A 17,096-nucleotide genomic window follows, 5' to 3' on the forward strand; every position below is an offset into this window, starting at 1 on the left:
GGTGTTCACACCCACGTTCTTCCTAACTTTGCTCAAATGCCAGCTGAGTGAGGACTGTCCTATCTGCCCTACTAAATAGTCACCCCACCCTGAACAGTGCCTTTTCCTCTCCTCAGCCTTATTTTTTAAATAGCATCTATTGGCCTTTAGCAACATTTCCTCTTGACTTTGTTTCTATTGAATATGCACGAAGGTACTGAATACCTACGAAGATTAAACATAGGCTCTGGAACGAAGAAAGTTTTATCTGTTTTGTTCACCTACATGCTCACAGCCAGGAACAGGAAATAGACTTCATTCTCAGCACTGCTGGTTCATACGAGGCTCTAGGACTCTTCAAACAACCAGGAGTGGTTGATAAGTAGCACAGATCCTAACTGTATGTCACAATTTTCCTTCCTGGGCTCACTTCTCTGTACAGAAGGTCCGGGGTTCCGTCCCCGGCACTGCAGAAGCTGGGCATGGTGACACGTGTCTGCAGTGCCAGCATTTGGGATGAGGAGGCAAGAGGACTAGATATTCAAGGTCGTTTTCAGCTTCAAAGCGAGTTCAAGTCTAGGTCTTCTGCAAGGAGAGAAAGAAGGGACAGAAAGGAAAACTGCAACACAGCTTCCCCGAGGTTCTGTACTGCTTGTCAATCACCCTTGATTGCTTGAAAGCACTTGCTCTTTCCTGAATAGTTTGTCACTACACACAAGCTTGGTACCCTACTCTATTGTATTTAGCACACGTGCACGCACACACGTACGCACGTACTCGCGCACGAACAACCTTCTAATCTCTTTTAGAACATTCTCTGTTAAAACTTTTTATTATTGTCATAAGCAATGAACTTATGGTTCTCTAAAATACCGCCTCATTTTTCCCCTGTTTTTGCTCCATAGCGTGTGAAGCGACCATTGCAAATGTTACATTACACATCCATTCTTTTATGTGACTTTTAAAAATGCAGGCTGGCAATTTAAGAGTCTGTGTAATGAGGCAGCCTCTTTCGACACACCAGATACTTTTACTGTGTGCAGGTATAAGACACGAGAGTTATACCTTCATAACACAAATGCACTGTAATATCCCGGGCTTTTAGTGTGTTTCGATGCTACATCAATTTTTCATAGAAATATGATTTGCCTTGAACTCCCGTGTAACAGCTTCGAGACCCTCCCTTTGGAGGCCGGAACCCACTGCAGGGATCTGATACTAGTTCGGCGTCCCAGAGGCTATTGAACAGTGGTGTGCACACACCTTTGTGGCACCAACGCCCATGGAAAATCCACCAACCCAATTAGCCTCTGTGCAATAGATATCCCCACTGTTGTCAGAAGCGAAGAGGTTATTGTGAGAAAAATGGACCTTTCTAAGAGCAGAAGGAGCCAAACAGCGAGCAGGGGCAGCATACAGGCAGGGAGAGAACAGAGCAGAGGAGAATTTTTTCCGAGCAATGTAAAACGTAAGAAGGAGGATAGGAGCGGGCTAAAGGAAAAACGGATTAAATGCTAAACAGGAGCTGCTAATTAGCGAAAGGCAAACCCGGGGAAGGAAAGAAGATGATTGGGCGCTTGAATGCATCGTCTTCCTTGGGTCATTAATGCCAACCACAAAAGCGAATGTTGAAACTACTCTCAAATGCTGCCCGGAAGCCAGTGAGTTGGACCAACTGTAAATGCTGGTCAATACTCACAATAATCTAGGATAAACAGACAAAAAAATAAATAAATCCAGATAAGTCGCTGTGACGACGCTGGCATGACAGAGCTTAAAGGCCTACCGGCCGATCCCGGGAACTGGAGAGTAGCCTGGGCATCCTAGCGCCGTGCGGCACTGCTGATCAGGCAGGTTTGCAGAGCATGAAAGCACCTTGTGCAAAGCCAGGGCTCACAGTGGTGAACAGGAGATTATAGGCCTTGGAGCTCCCCATTATGCCCAGTAAGCACATTGAAGTCTAAACCAAAAGACTGGTTCACAGAACATGGCTAGCAGGGGCTCTGCTGACGTAAGCTGTGCTCTACTCTGCTGGGCATTTTGTCTCTGTAGGCCTCAGGCCACCTGGGAATATCTGCTATAGAGTCTCCCCTCCCACTATGGGGACAGCATACACCAGAGAAGATCTCCTGTAGCAACCGTAAGGCTGAGAGAGGGTAGTAGGTACAAGGGGACGTTTCTTAGAACTGATGGGCCTGGTCCATTCTTTCAGATAAATAAAATTCCATCCTGAGAACAAGTGACAAAGGCTGGGGCTGCTTCTCAGTGTTAGAGCACTTAACTAGTGTCTTCTAAGGCCTGGGTTCTATCCCAGCACTGGTGGTGGTGGGTGAGGGGGTGCTTTGGCAAAAGTGCGAATGAGTGTTGAGGAGAGAGGAAGAATCAGGATCAGGACTCCCACACCATTCACTCCTCTCCTCTCTTCTTCCTTGTGCTCATCAGATAGACACCTTGCCAACGGCATTCAGTGAAAATTATTTTAAATTTCTAGGCTTTCTTGGCATTTAACAATTAGTCTATTTACATTTATTGTGATTACTGACATGGCTGGTGTTATCCATGCACCTTCCTTGTGCCGTCTATTTCCTTTTGTCTTTGTTGGCGAATTTTCTGTCTTCTGTCAGATTAATGGCATTTCTACATCCCTCAGCTCCTTGTCATTGTTTTGGAGTTGCATGTCATGTCTCTGAAACACTAGGGCTTCCCTCTAACTTTCATACTGTATCTGTAGCTGTAATTTTTTTGTTCAACTTACTCCCTATTTTATTCCTGTTTACCCTGATAAGACTCTCAAACCCCTTTATGACCTCTCTGTCCTAGCATCTTATTGACAATTTTAGTGTTACTCGTTTTAAAATACTAAATTAGGTTGCTTTAAAGGGTCATGGACATCTTTAATTTTAACACTTGAGAGACAGAGGAAGGCAGATTTCTGTGAGTTTGAGGCCAGCCAGGAATACATAGTGAGATTCTGTCAACAAAGCATTGATTAATTAGTTAATTAATTAATTAAAAAGATGACTACAGGTTTACAGTGTCTATAGTCACAATTTTGTCTTTCTTCTCACTCCTTTTGAATTTAGACTTCTTCTTGCTAACAAAGACATATGAGAAGGTAAAAATTGACAGACAGTAGCCTGTCCTGCCTACAAGATGTTCAGGGATAAAGATGGTGCAGAAACTAACGGAATGGCCAACCAATGAATGCCCCAACTTGGGACCCATCCCATGTGAGAGAGCCCATCCCTGACATTCTCCTGCTGTGCTTGGAGACAGGAGCCTATCGTAACGGTCTCCTGAGCGGCTCCATCCAGCATTGGATGGAAACAGATACAGAGACCCACAGCCAAACATCTGGCAGAGTTCCTGGAGTCTTGTGGAAGAGTGGGGGAAGGACTGAACAAGCTAGAGGGGTCAAGGACACCACAAGAAGACCCACAACGTCAACTACCCTGGACCCATGAGAGGTCACAGAACCTGAACCACCAACCAAAGAGCATGCAGTGACTAGACCTTGGCCCCCAGCACTTTTGGAGCAGATGTTCAGCTCTGCCTTCCTGTGGGTCCCCTAACAACTGGAGCAGGGGCTGTCTCAGACTCTGTTGCCTGCCTTTAAGTTCCCTTCCCCTACCTGGACTGCCTGGTTGGGCTTCAGGTGTAGAGAATATGCCTAGTCCTGCTAGGACCAGATGTCCTAGGGTAGGGTGGTACCCAAGGAGGGTTTCTCCTTCTCTGAGGAGAAGGGGAGAGGGTAATGGGTAGAGCGATTTGTCAAGGTGTGTCTAGGAGGAGAGGAAAGAGGAAGGGCTTTGATCAGGAAGTAAAGTTAATTTAAAAATTATTATTGAGAAAACAAAAACAAACCACACATTAAGAATTGAGAGACAATTTTAACATAGGACAGTATATATACCTTGAGTGGAAAGTTTATCATCTTAATGAGGAAACCGTACCCTAGAGATTTCCTTACTAAGATCAGAAACCCAGCATAGAACATAGAACATAGAACCCATATTAAAGGACAAATATAGGAAAAAATGATAGGTGATGTTAATGAACTAAGCACACTTATGGATATATATATATATATATATATATATATATATATATATATAATATATGATAAATGCCAAGCAGATGTCTAACTGGATGAGGAAACACTCTTCTCATAATGGAATCCATTCTAGTGAATGAAGAAAGAACAGACAAAATAGAAAGCTATTGGCTTTTTGTTTGTTTAATCTGTTTTTGTTTTTTTGAGACAGGGTTTCTCTGTGTAGCTCTGGCTGTCCTGGAACTCACTCTGTAGACCAGGCTGGCTTTGAGCTCAGAGATCTGCCTGCCTCTGCCTCCTGGGTGCTGGGATTAAAGTTGTGTGCCACCATTATCTGGCTTGGAAGTTACTGTTTAGCAAGGTAGTCGTGAACAAAAAGACAAGAAACAGGAAACCTGTTGTGTTTATTCCTTGAGTAGAGGAAATAGTATCTCTGTAGTGGAGCACTCTGGGAGAACCCTGTTAACCTGGTGACCACAGTTAGCAACCCGAGTAACGGGAAGTTGGTAGTGGGTACCTACCAGAGGCATAGAGAACAGACCATTCCCTCTGTCGCTTCATGGCCACACGTGTTTAAATGGTTTCACTTTTGAGGAGATAGGAAAATCCAAATGAAGAAGCCATTTTCAGACTCTCAAACTGTCAGAGTCATGGCGTAAGTTAGGACTGATTAGAGAAACCAAGTGCACTGGAACCCAACACAATATCAAATTCAACCGTGCAGCAGGAAATGAACGGCAACTGCAAAGAGAAGCCAGTGAAACGCAAACGAAACCTATGGATTTGGGAAGGCTGTGAACCGAGGGCAATTTTCCATTTTGACAATATTACAGCCACATGACATATCTGAGGGAGCCAGATGAATGGCATAAAAATTCTCTGAGCTGTGCTTACAAGATTTTATTTTCATAAATCTGAAATGATTTCAATATAAAAACATACACTAAAAAGGATGACATCATGAACAGAAACTTGGACGAGAAACAGAAAATAACTAAGGAATAACATTCGGTTTGTTTTAGGAGATCTGTGTTCATGGCTTTTGGCTCTTGAACACCCAGCTTCTTTATTTATAAAAGGAAAAAAATAATAATTTGCCTTTTTGAATATCAGATGGGATAAAATTGGCCAAAACCCCCACTATAATCAGGAAACACTGTGAAATTGATTGTTGCTAATTACAATTTCATATGCCATTTTTGGAAAAGTTTGGATGCCTCAGAGATTGTTTCTTTCTCTTAATATTTCCTAGTACAGTGGAGGTTAAGCTGATGATAACTCCTAAGGTTTTTAATGGTACCCACCTTGCTTGGCTCGTAAGTCTATGAAGATGAGAGGCAATGGGAGCTGGGCCTGGCGGGAGTGGTGGAATGAGTGAGTCTGGAGGCAAACAAATTCCCTGCCACAAGCACAAATGCAGGGTTCCAAGTGGCTTTTAAAGGACACAAAAGAGAGCCCAGGTCTCTTTATAGAAGGGATTCAACGAAGCCTGCATAAAACCCCGTCACACACATCAACATATTTCTCATGATGTTTCAGTGTTAATGTTTAAAGGGAAAAAAAAAGGAACCGTTTGGGAAGAAGTGTACAATAGGTGACATCTGGGTCTGGGTGAAGGTGGCCAGGGGGTGGCAGCGACACCGTGGAGACTGGCCTCAGAGTTCCCATCGGAGCACAATGAATAGGATTTCTGTTTGGAAGGGCCAAGCCTATGAGGGGACGTGACTGAAATTGCATACGAGCCGGGAAGAGACCACAAAAGAAGAGTGCAATAGGCTTTACAACATTAGCATTACAGCCGTAGTGTGCTCTGAAAAGAGGAAACCTGCACATATACCAAGGAGAAGTCAAAAGACAGATAGTGAAATGACAGAAAGTGCTTACAAAAAATATAATAAAAGACAAATGCACTAAAAAATATATATGTAGACTTAATAACTAATGAGAAAAACCTCAAGAGAGCTACCAAAAAGAAAGAGGCTAATTGCATGTGTACAATGTGAACACACACACACACACACACACACACACACACACACACACAGATAATAAACACATGGGGAAAACCCATTAATCTTATGAGAACATTATAGAAATACAGATTAAAAATGATATCCAAGCACCATTTCTAGCCTGTCTGTTCAGCACTGTCATTTTTACAGATCATATTTATTCAATACCAGGAAGGTATAGACCAGTGTCTCTGGTCTATACATACTTACAGCCGGTAGTGAAATTACTGCACCCTTTCACAAAGTGATTGGGCAAGCAGAATCATGAACATTGCCAACTATCAAAACCCGGAACCCAAAAGACCAAATCCGGTTTTAAATCTTTGACCCTTCTGAAAATCACGACTGCTTTGTGTTGTGACAGAATGCCACACACTGCCTAATCTACAGTGTAAAGGGATTTCACAAAGGTCCGGAGGTTGGGGAGTGGAATAACAAGCCTCTAGCCAGGGTCTTCATGGTATGTCTTATTACAGAGGAAGGTGGTAGACTGAGAAAGGGTAAAAGAAAGCAAAAGAGCCTCAAATCCATGTTGTTTTATTTTGTTCCATTTGATTTTTCCAAGACAAGGTCTTACTAATGGTGCACAGACTAGCCTTAAACTCCTGGGCTCAAGAGATCTTCCTGCTTCCACTCCTGGAGTAGCCGAGAGTACCTGTGTATGCCAGTGCACCGTTCAGTGAACACTAATCCTTTCTGGTTCCCCTGTGGTCTGATCACTTCTCGAAGATCTCTCCTCTGAGCACTGCTGCATTGGGAGTTAATCTCCCAACACTTGGTTTTCGTGTGACACATTCTTATCATCTCAGCCCTAGCCTAAATGGACAGCAAGGAGCATGTAGGCAGAGTGTCTGGGCTGGGAGTCAGCTGGGCAAGAGAACTGTAACCCTGGAGACTTCAAGATTATGGCAAGGGAGGCTTTTCCATCACTTATGTCATAGCGTGACCATGGCTGTTCTCCTAGGCGCCTTCACAAAGGTGCTATGCTGTGCACCACAGCCCTAGCTGTGATTGGCATGACCACAGAGCACAAATTGCCAGTTTCCACAGTCCAAGGCTACAGCAGCTTCCACAAGCAGCATTGGCTTGATATGTCTCTCCCTTTGGCAGCATTGTGACGTCAGTTTCCACTCCTATGCCAACGACAGTCCTGGGCACACACTTCCTGTCTGAATCGCTTTAATCCTCAAGCAACTCCCAAATGTGCCAACAATGATACAAATGAGAAAACACAAAACGGTATTGCTAATGGCAACATACAGGAAGGCAAAGTTAAGTCTGAAGGAAGAAGTGTCTTCTGAGCTGCTGAGGGCACTCCAGGGGACAGGCAGGGTCACAGCAGGTGACATACAGCAACCTGTGTTTTAGATTCCTGAAGCAGGGTGTCTGCCTGAGAATATTCCTCAGTGGTTAGAGGGCTGGCCTTGCATGCACGAAGCTGGGTTCAAGTCCCAGGACAGAAAACAATAAAGAGCAATAAAGAGATGTCAGGCGGGGTTGGGGATTTAGCTCAGTGGTAGAGTGCTTGCCTAGGAAGCGCAAGGCCCCGGGTTCGGTCCCCAGCTCCGGAAAAAAAAAAAAGAACCAAAAAAAAAAAAAAAAAAAGATGTCACGCAAGGCCTCTGTTCACTGAAAGAAGATAATAAACAGTGTGACACACAGCATCTACCTTGGCAATGTTTGAAGTTGCCGCATACATCCTCGCTCAAGTAAAGAAATGCTAACTAGGTACAAAACCAAAATATTGTTCTCCCTCCCTCTCTCCCCTCCCTCCCTCCTTCCCCTCTCTGTTCTTCCCCCTCCCTCCCTCCCTCTCTACCCCAGTCATGTTCTGTGTTTCCTCTTTTTTTATTTTTGAGATAGCAACTCACTCTGTAGACTAGGCTGACCTGGAACCTGGAACTCACCATATAGCCCAGGTCAGCTTAGATCAGACCCTTCTTTACCCTTCTCTCTTTAAGAACTACAGTTTAATTAAGAAAGACTACTTTGCTAGCTGAGAAATACAGGCAGAGGCATGTTTGGGGACCAGCTTGCATTTTCCGTTTTCCAAGGTCAATATTTTATTCTCTCTCTCTCTCTCTCTCTCTCTCTCTCTCTCTCTCTCTCTCTCTCTGTGTGTGTGTGTGTGTGTGTGTGTGTATGTGTTCTGCCCACATATAGATCTGTGCCTGCACCTGAGGAGGCCAGAAGAAGAGGTTGGTTCCCTGGGAATTGGAGTTACAGACAGTTGTGAGCCAGCCATGTGGGTTTTGAAGTTGTGCCTTCAAGCACAGCCAGTGTCATAACTGCTGAGCCCTCTCTCCAGCCCCCTGAGTACAAATATTAATGTCAACCTAAGAGCAGTTTCCAGCAGAGAAAGTTAGCAATTTTTCCCTCTCACCCTGCTCTTAAACCAAAGAAGCTTCATTTAATTTGTGGGTAAGAAAAATGTTTTGCTTTCACATATTTTGTGATGCATTAGTGTTTAAAAATTAATTAGCGTAAGAGATTAATTACAAAGCCCTTGAACTGAATGAACCCTAATTATGATGTGAACTGAATGTACGCACTTCATTAGTAGATAAGCAAGAAAGCTAATATAAAGAGCAGAGTGGAGCAAGACTGTTGTGGCCACAGAGCAGGCAGCAGACAGGATACACACTTCTCAAAAACCCCAAAGCCAGTGGTCAGTGTCTAGCTAGAGGGCATGGTCGCCAAGCCACGACAATCTCATGGAGCCCAGGAACTTGCATAGCATAACTTTGAGAGTTTTCTTAAGACTCGGAGATGTCACGGGACTCAGAAGGTTTTGGTGCATTTGTTTCTTGCTTTGTTGGCTGATGACCTTTGACCTTCAAAGGTTCTTCAGTTTGTTTCTTAAGCAGGAATCCTCCCTAATGGTCTAGCCCAAGCTTTAGTTAAATGAACAAGCTTAAGGACATATAAGGGAAGAAGAAGGCAGGAGCTAGACTGTCAGGGAAGATCTGTCTTGCCTTTGGACATGTCATAGCTTCCTTAGCTATTACTCATCACCGTCTCAATTATTCCTGGATGGATGGATTTTTAGATTATCCTCAAGTGTATGTATTGGGGACCCAATCCTCTATGTGATGGCATTTGAAGATAAGTCCTGGGGAGGCAATAACATTTAGATGGAGTCATAAGGGTGAAGTTTCTATCAAGGATTAGTGTCCTCACAAGGAAAGGGAGAGGGCTCAGAAAGATAAGGTCTCCTTCTCTTTATGTGAGAACACAGAAGGAGCTGTCTGCCAATAAGAGGAGAACCTTCAATCATGTCTGTAGGCACCTTGACCTTGGACTTCCCTGCCTTCAGAAGTGTAGGGAATAAATTCTTGTTATGTAACTCTGGTATCTATCCACATAGACGGGCAGTAGATTCCGGGCATCGGGACCTCTCTTGGTCCCATTTCATCATTTACTTTTTGATTAAGAAATGCACACCAGCCCTGAGCCACAGCCCTCTGTGTCCGGAGCCCACTGGGAAAGAGCTGGTCTTGCAGGAGGGCTGATACCCCTGAAGAGTACAGGAGGGTCAAGCCACTGTCAAAGACAGCAAGACGAGTTAACACCAGACATAACCAGATGTCGAGAGGTAAGTGCAAGAACATAACCAAAACAAAGGCCACTTGGCAATTTCAGAACCCAGTTCTCCCACCACAGCAAGTCCAGGATACCCCAACACGCCAGAAAAGCAAGATTCTGATTTAAAATCACATCTCATGATAATGTTAGATGACTTTAAGAAGGACATAAATAAACTCCCTTAAAGAAATACAGGACAATACAGGTAAACAAGTAGAAGCCCTTCAAAACAAGTAGAAGAGAACACAAATGCCAGCCCAAGCTACTATATCCAGCAAAACTCTCCATTACCATAGATGGAGAAATCAAGATATTCTATGATAAAACCAAGTTTACATAGTATAGTTCCAAAAATCCAACCCTACAGAAGATAATAAATGGAAAACTCCACCACAAGGAGGGAAGCTACACCCTAGAAAAAGCAAGAAAACAATCTTCTTTCAACTAACCCAAAAGAAGATAGCCACACAAACATAATTCCACCTCTAACAACAAAAATAATAGGAAACAACAATCATTGGTCTCTAATATCTCTCATCATCAATGGACTCATTTCCCCAGTAAAGACATAGACTAACAGACTGGATATGTAAACAGGACCCAGCATTTTGCTGCATACAGGCAACACATTTCAGTGATAACAACAGACACTTCTTCAGAGTGAAAGGCTGGGAAAAAAGTTTCCAAGCAAATGGTTCTAAGAAACAAACTGCAGTAGCCATTCTAACACCAAATAAAATTGACTTTCAACCAAAAGTTATCAAAAAAGATAAAGCAAGACACTTCATACCCGTCAAAGGAAAAATCCACCCAGATGAACTCTCAATTCTGAATATCCAAATGCAAGGGCACCTACATTCATAAAAGAAACTTTACTAAAACTCGAAGCACAAATTGTACCTCACATAATATTAGTGGGAGACCTCAACACCCGACTCTCATCAATGGATAGATCATGAAAACAGAAACTAAACAGAGACACAGTGAAACTAACAGAAGTTATAAACCAAATGGATTTAACAGATATTTATAGAACATTCCATACTAAAACAAAAGAATATACCTTCTTCTTAGCACCTCATGGTACCTTCTTCAAAATTACCATATAATCGGTCACAAAAAGGGGCTTCAACAGATACAAGATGCTAGAAATAATCCTATGCATCCTATTAGATAACCATGGACTAAGACTAGTCTTCAATAACAACAAAAATGACAGAAAGCCCACATATACATGGAAGCTGAATAATGCTCTATTCAATGACAACTTGGTCAAGGAAGAAATAAAGAAGGAAATTAAAGATTTTTTTAGAATGTAATGATAATGAAGGCACAACATACCCAAACTTATGGAACACAATGAAAACAGTGCTACAAGGAAAACTCATAGCTTTTGGTGCCCCCAAAAACAAATTGGAGAGACCATACACTAGCAACCTGACAGCATACCTGAAAGGTCTAGAACAAAAAGAAGCAAATACACCCAAGAGGAGTAGATGACAAGAAATAATCAAATTCGGGATGAAATCAACTAAGTAGAAAGAAAAAGAACTTTACAAAGAATCAACAAAAACCAGGAGCTGGTTCTTTGAAAAAATCAACAAGATAAATAAACCCTTAGCCAGATTAACCAGAGGCCATAGAGAGAGTATCCAAATTAACAAAATCAGAAATGAAAGGGGAGATAGAACAATAGAAACTGAGAAAATTCAAAAAAATCATCAGATCTTACTTCAAAAACCTATATTGTGCAAAACTGGAAAATCAGGATGAAATGGACAATTTCTAGACAGATATCAGTTAGCAAAGTTAAATCAGGAACAGATAAACCATCTAAACAGTCCTATAACCCCTAAATAAATAGAAGCAGTCATTAAAAGTCTCCTAACCAAAAAAAAAAAAAAAAAAAAAGCCCAGGACCAGATGAGTTTAGTGCCAAATTTTATCAGACCTTCGTAGACCTAATACCAATACTGTCCAAACTATTACACAAAATAGAAACAGGAGGAACACTATGCAATTTCTTCTAGGAAGCTACACTTACACTTATACCTAAACCACACAAAGACCCAGCAAAGAAAGAACTTCAGAACCAATTTCCCTTATGAATGCTGATGCAAGAATACTCAATAAAATCCTCGCAAACCAAATCCAAGAACACATCAAAATGATCATCCATATGATCAAGTAGGCTTCATTCTAGGGAGACAGGGATGTTTCAATATATGGAAATCCATCAACGTAATCCACTATGTAAACAAACTCAAAGAAAAAAAAACACAAGATCATTTCATTAGATGCTGGAAAAGCATTTGACAAAATTCAAAACTCCTTCACAATAAAAGTCTTGGTAAGATTTGGAATTCAAGGTCCATACCTAAAAGGCCCATACTATAAAAGCAATATACAGTAAACCAGTAGCCAACATCAAGCTAAATGGATAGAAACTTGAAGCAATCTCACTAAAAACAGGGACTGGACAAGGTTGCTCACTCTCTCCCTACTTATTCAATATAGTACTTGAAGTCCTAGCTAGAGCAATTAGACAACAAAAAGAAGTCAAAGGGATACAAATTGGAAAACAAGAAGTCAACATATCACTATTTGCAGATGATAATATACTTAAGTGAGCCCAAAAATTCCACCAGAGAACTCCTACAGCTGATAAACAACTTCAGCAAAGTGGCTGGACATAAAATTAACTCAAACAAATCAGTAGCCTTCTTCTACTCAAAGGATAAACAGGCTGAGAAAGAAAGTAGGGAAACAACACTCTTCACAAGTCACAAATAATATAAATACCTTGGTGGGCTAGAGAGATGGCTCAGTGGTTAAGAGCACTGACTGCTCTTCCAGAGGTCCTGAGTTCAATTCCCAGCAACCACATGGTGGCTCACAACCATCTGTAATGGAGATCCAATGCCCTCTTCTGGTATGCCTGAAGAGAGCGACAGTGTACTCATATATATAAAATAAATAAATTAATTTAAAAATGTAAAAATAAATAAATAAATACCTTGGGGTGACTTTAACCAAGCAAGTGAAATATCTGTATGGCAAGAACTTCAAGTCTCTGAAGAAAGAAATTGAAGAAGATCTCAGAAGATGGAAAGATCTCCCATGCTCATGGATCGGCAGGATTAATATAGTAAAAATGACCATCTTACCTAAAGCAATCTACAGATTCAATGCAATCCCCATCAAAATCCCAAGCCAATTCTTCACAGAGTTAGAAAGAGCAACTAGCAAATTCATTTGGAATAACAAAAAACACAGAACAGTGAAAACTATACTCAACAATAAAAGAACTTGTGAGGGAATCACCATCCCTGACCTCAAGCAGTATTATAGAGCAATAGTGATTAAAAACTGTATGGCATTGGTACAGAGACAGGCAGGTAGATTAGTGGAATAGAATTGAAGACCCGGAAATGAACCCACACACCTATGGTTACTTGATCTTTGACTAAGAAGCCAAAACCATCCAGTGGGAAAAACACAGCATTTTCAACAATAAGTGTTGGTTCAACTGGAGGTCAGCATGTAGAAGAATGCAAATTGATCCATTCTTATCACTCTGTACAAAACTTAAGTCCAAGTGGATCAAGGACCTCCACATAAAACCAGATACACTCAAACTAATAGAAGAAAAAGTGGGCAAGAGCCTTGAAAACATGTGAACTGGGAAAATTTCCTGAACAGAACACCAATGGTTTATGCTCTAAGATCAAGAATTGACAAATGGGACCTCATAAAATTGCAAAGCTTCTGTAAGGCAAAGGACACTGTCATTAGGACAAAATGGCAACCAACAGATTGGGAAAAAATCTTTACCAATCCTACATCTGATAGAGGGCTAATATCCAATGTATACAAAGAACTCAAGAAGTTAGACTCCAGAAAGCCAAATAACCCTATTAAAAAATGGGGTATAGAGCTAAACAAAGAATTCTCAACTGAGGAGTATTGAATGGCCCAGAAGCACCTAAAGAAACGTTAAACATCCTTAGTCATCAGGGAAATGCAAATCAAAACAACTCTGTGATTCCACCCCACACCAGTCAGAATGGCTAAGATCAAAAACTCAGGTAACAGTAGATGCTGGTGAGGATGTGGAGAAAGAGGAACACTCCTCCATTGTTGGTGGGATTGCAAGCTGGTATGACCACTCTGGAAATCAGTCTGGAGGTTCCTCAGAAAATTGGACATAGTACTATCTGAGGACCCAGCTGTACCACTCCTGGGCATATACCCAAAAGATGCCCCAACATATAACAAAGACACATGCTTCACTATGTTCATAACAGTCTTATTTATAATAGCCAGAAGCTGGAAAGAACCCAGATACCCTTCAACAGAGGAATGGATACAGAAAATGTGGTAAATTTAAACAATGGAGTACTATTCAGCTATTAAAAACAATGAGTTCATGAAGTTCTTAAACAAATGGATGGAACTTGAAAATATCATCCTGAGTGAGGTAACCCAATCACAAAAGAACACATATGGTTTGCACTCACTGATAAGTGGATATTAGCCCAACAGCTCCAAATACCCAAGATATAATTCACAGACCACATGAAGCTTGAGAAGAAGGAAGACCAAAGTGTGGATGCTTCAGACCTTCTTAGAAGGGGGAACAAAAATACTCAAAAGGAAATATGGAGACAAAGTGTGGAGTAGAGACTGAAGGAAAGGCCATCCGGTGACTGACACACCTGGGGATGCATCCCATATATATACAGTCACCAAACCCAGACAATATTGTGGATGCCAAGAAGTGCTTGCTGACAGGAGCCTGATACAGTGGTCTGTAGAGAGGCTCTGCCAGAGCCTGACAAACACAGAGGTGGATGCTCGAAGCCAACCATTGAACTGAGAACAGGGCCCCCAATGGAGTAGTTAGAGAAAGGACTGACAGAGCTGAAGGGGTTTGCAACCACATAGGAAGAACACAGTACCAACCAACCAAACCCCCCAGAGCTCCCAGGGACAAAACCACCATCCCAAGAGAACACAGACACGGACCTATGGCTCCCTCTGCTTATGTAGCAGAGGATGGCTTTGTCAGGCATCAATGCAAGGAGATGCCCTTGGTCTTATTAAGGCTCAATGTCCTAGTATAGGGAATCGTCAGGGTGGGGAGATGGGAGTAAGTGGGTAGGTGGGTGAGGGAGTACCCTCATAGAAGCAGGGGTGGGTGTAGGATAGTGGGTTTCTGTAGGGGAAACCAGGAACATTTAAAATGTAAATACAATGATGCAATTAAAAAATAAAATAAAAAAATATATAAAAAGAAATGCACACCAGGGGCGGTGTGTGTGTGTGTGTGTGTGTGTGTGTGTGTGTGTGTGTGTGTGTGTGTGTGTATTGGGGATCAATCTCAGGGACTCATAGTAAGGCGTTCTGACACTGAACTGCTACCATCAAATCTGTCCCTCTGCTCCTTACAGCTCAGTGGCTTGTAGATACAAAGCCATCCGTCTATCACCACAGTCTAGTTTCGAACATTTCATCACCCCAGGAAAGGTCCCACACTCCTTATTCTTCTTTCACTTCCTTCTAGCTACCATCACATGACAATCCCCAGTCAATTTTGTCTCTTTAAATTAGTCAATTCTACCATTTCATAAAAATACAATCAGACACTATACGGTCTTCCCGGTCATCTCCCTTTGGTTAGCATGCTGTGTGTGTGTGTGTGTGTGTGTGTGTGTGTGTGTGTGTGTGTGTGTGTGTGTGTGTATATACATATATATATATATATATATATATATATCTTTCCATAGCTAAACAATATTCCATTGCCATGATTTTTCATTTGGACAGGCATAAACATTTCTAATCTGTTCTTTTGTTTCTAGTCTTAGCCCTTCCAATTAGTTCTTCTCAATGGATCCAATCTCTGGGACAAGGCATCCCAGTCCTTGGGTGTCTTGTGTGGCCCCCGAAGCTTCGCTCCCATCCTGCTATGCCTCTGGCAGACTTGGGGGACTGCTGGTTCACCTTGCTTATTCTGGACGGGCACAGTAGCTTCCTTCCTATCTGACTGGGATGTTCTTGCCTCAGGCTCAGCCCCGGGTCTCTCTTCAAGTCCAGCTCTGTTCTCATTACTTACTCCTCTGTGTTCAATGGACCCCGTGACAGTTCTGCTAGGGCACAGGTCACTTGCTCTAATAACTGTCTTTGTGAACTCCTTGAATCCCAAAGCTAAGTTTTATCTTCAGGGTATGCCATGAAGCTTGGAATAAAAGTCAAATAAATGATCAGATACAGAAAAAAATCAAATATTTGAAATATTCCTGATAGCGCATGAAATATTAAATAATTTGAAGTACTTCATTTAAGCACATATGTGAAAATGGGTTACTAATACCACATATGTCTAGGACGTGGGTTTAGCCTACCTTCCAAACCCTCAATGACCATACTATTTACTTTCACATTAATAACTCATGTATCTCAGTAAATAACTGGGAAAATTGCTTTTGAATTCTTCCAGGCGAAACTCCTTCCACCAAAACTCAGTGAGTTCTGATCATGTAATCCTTGAAACCAAGGCACAGCAAAAAAAAGTCTGTTGCCAACGGAATGTATTGCTACATATTAAACCTAAGAAACCTAAACAGAGTTCGTTCTTGGAAGCCGGAGCAGATTATCAGCCCACTGACCAATGTTCTTAAGCCATTCGGATATGGAAGTTAATTCTGTGGCTGTGCTTGAAGTCACTTCAGGAACTACAAAGAAACTTTACCTCTGCAGGGTTCCTGCTCTCTTATTACGTAGCAGCAGTATCAGAATGCCCTTTTGGAATTCTGAACTGATGATTGGACTGTAAAAGCTTATGGCTCGGGCCAATAGGTTCATAGGGTACGTGAGGTTCCAAAAAAAAAAAAAAATCCCATCTTCTAGAAGAAGATGCCCGAGTCAAGCCCCAAGCGTCAGGATTGAGTATCTGTCCTCTTTTCCTCTGTGTCTACGCTTAATCCACTTTGAGGCAAGATATTATATGTAGTCTTGTTTGGCCTCAAATTCCTGACCATCCTCCTACCTCAGCCTCCTGAGCTCTGGGGTTTCAAACATGAACTACTCCACAAGGTCCCTGTCCACAAGCGTAAGCTACCACCCAAGGTCCTTGTCCACAAGTGTAAGCTACCACACTAGGTCCTTGTCCACAAGTGTAAGCTACCACCCAAGGTCCTTGTCCACAAGTGTAAGCTACCACACTAGGTCTTTGTATTCTTTCCTCTTCCTGGAAAATTACTTGAATTAGCTAGTTAGATCTTAAGAGTTCTAATTAACAAAACACTATATATTTCTATTTTCTAGTAATTTCAGAGTAGAATGTGGCCTTAGATCCTGATTTCAGTATTGGGATCCCCCCAGGGGTCCATAGAGAAGCTGAGTTGATGACTCAGTACACCAAACTAGGCAGGGCATAAGCTCCAACTTTAGTCTCCCCAGCA

This window comes from Rattus norvegicus, chromosome 6 (assembly GCF_036323735.1).
Source record: "Rattus norvegicus strain BN/NHsdMcwi chromosome 6, GRCr8, whole genome shotgun sequence".
Classification (NCBI taxonomy): Eukaryota; Metazoa; Chordata; class Mammalia; order Rodentia; family Muridae; genus Rattus; species Rattus norvegicus.